Here is a 2,500-nt window from a genome sequence, read left to right on the forward strand (position 1 = left end):
CTCCGTCGAAAAAAACAGGCCTCGAAGTGGGCCGGGAAAACCGGGAAAAGCCGGGAACTTTATTTTGAAATTTCCCGACCGGGAAAAGCCGGGAAAATCGGTGAAAATTGTCTGGGGCCGGGAAAAAGCCGTGAGAAAAATTTAGGTGAACAACAACCCAACATGTATTCTTCCGCGTAATCATTACCCAACCTGCGAACGATCGGCTTAGAGCATGGCAGCAGCCTCTTATGGTTTCCTCACACTACTAGGCCCTATGTTATGACGATCGACCCAATCAGCAAAGTCCGGTCCGCATTCGTAGAGTACACAGACTATTACCATGTTTCCTGTGCATGACGTAATTATAGTGGTTTCGAGTCATCGCTGAAACACTGGAAGACGGCAATGGGATAGTTACGTCAGTTGTTGAATAAATTATCCAGGCACGGTTGATAAGTAAAAAAAGCAAATTATGTTGTAGTTACATTTGAAACAAACAAGGTATATCACTGATCTCGTCTCATTGAGATATAAAGAATGATATAAAAATCAAGAAAATCGGCCGATAAATAAAAAAGTTGCTAAAAAAATCGAAAATAAACAAAAGGAATTTTTAAAATCGAATTTATTCGTAAAACAGTTGGTTTTCAACCGATTTTTCTGAAACAAGGACCAATGTTCTTCTTTTTTCAAGCCGATTTCAACAATGTGACTTTCAAATTCCTCAGAATTATATTTTTTACTTTTATTTTTTAGCTTTTAGGCCTTCTCAAAAAGGTGCCACTTGCACAACAATAGCGTAATACATCGACGGCGAGAAGCGTCTTTGTTTCGACCAGCCGGTTCGGTTAGATAGCCTGTGATTGGTCGAAAGACTTAAAGACGCTTGATTCACTCAGTCGACTCATCATTGTCGACAAGACAAGAGTGCTAGAAACACACATCCCTCCCCTCATCTTAGTAGTGTGTGTGTGAGTGTGTGGTTTTTTTTTTTTTTTTTTTTTTTTTTTTTTTTTTTGTGTTTTTGACTTGGTCATGAATGCGATTGTTAGCTAAGCTAAGAAAGACGGTCGACGTCCTTAGGCTACTTTAATTAATTTTAGTGACTTGTTATTCAATTATTTGGAGATGGCAGATTAAGGTCGTTTACTCATTGTAATTTGTACTAAGTTTGTTTTGTCTGTCTCTAGATTAACTAGCTTTATTTCATTCATGTGCAATTCAATAAGTAGGCCACAAGTCTTTGGACGCTACTTTCTCTCTCATAGTAATATTCAAATGTCTTTTTCTCTCTATTGATTTCTCTTCTCTTTGTCTCTTTTCTCCCCATTTCTCTCTCTCTCTCTCTCTCGCTCCCTCTCTCTCTCTCTCTGTCTCTCTCTTTTTTTAAATATTTTTTTTGCATGTTGTAGGAGGCCTAGACTTCACAGGAATACGTCCAAGTATTAATAGCCAGAGTCAATATATTTCTTTCTCTCAGTCTCAGCCACTCTCTTTTTCACTCACATCTCTCTCTCTCTCTCTCTCTCTCTCTCTCTCTCTCTCTCTCTCTCTCTCTCTCTCTCTCTCTCTCTCTCTCTCTCTCTCTCTCTCTCTTTTTTTTTTTTTTTTTTTTTTTCCTTTTTTTTCCCCACGGATGGTGTAGGCTTAGTAGATACTGGATGGCTTGTTATAGTAATATGTACTACGAGTCAATAATTTCCCCCTCTTTTCTGATTCTCTCTCTCTCTCTCTCTCTCTCCTCTCTTCTCTTCTCTCTCTTTTCTCTCTCTCTCTCTCCTCTCTCTCTCTTCTCTCTCTTCTCTCTCTCATCATTCTACTCTCTCACTATCTCATTCTGTCTCTCGTCTCTATATATATATAATATATATATATATGTTGTGTGATATATATATATATATATATATATATATATATAATATATATATATATATATATATATATATGGTAGTGGTAACTGGTCTAGAATTGATGAATATACTTGAAAATTACTACCTTAAAATTTTCCCTAGAGCCTGGAAAAAAACAGGAAAAAACCGGGAAAAAGCAGGGAAAAATATTTTCCTGAATCACTTCTAGGCCTGAAAAAATGTGCCATCACCTAACAGGCGTCATGTCTCGTCTTATATGTTTAAGTGTTGCTGTTGGCTAGGGACCCCATGTAAAGCGCTTTAAGCACGTTTAGTGTGCTCTATATAAATGCTCTAGGTTTTTAATGATCTAGTTTTTAATGGAGATACGTCCTGTCAAGTGATATATTTCTCTTTGAACTTGGCAATAAAGATAGGAGAATGCGTTTTAAAGGTGAAATATATCATCCAGTTACAACTGAGGAACTTTCTAATCACGGGGAACGGTTCAGCTATGGTTTGGAGAGGAATTATCGGAACTTTGAAGATAGATTTAGCACAAATACAATAAGGACTATGTGCCAAAAACTACAGTGAAACATTATTACAACCTTTAATTGAAACTGGACGAAATATCATTGGCTAAATTTTACCACACATAACACATC

The 2,500-nt window shown here is 37.0% G+C and overlaps 1 protein-coding gene across 9 annotated transcripts in view; it reads left to right on the plus strand.

The window, feature by feature from the left end:
* LOC144977179 (sodium-dependent noradrenaline transporter-like) overlaps positions 1-2,500 on the plus strand; it is a 212,076-nt gene that overhangs the window by 168,966 nt on the left and 40,610 nt on the right. The gene's annotated exons all lie outside the window — the stretch shown is intronic.

Source organism: Berghia stephanieae, chromosome 7 (assembly GCF_034508935.2).
Source record: "Berghia stephanieae isolate SIO BIC M18660-M18661 chromosome 7, UCSD_Bste_1.3, whole genome shotgun sequence".
Lineage (NCBI taxonomy): Eukaryota > Metazoa > Mollusca > Gastropoda > Nudibranchia > Aeolidiidae > Berghia > Berghia stephanieae.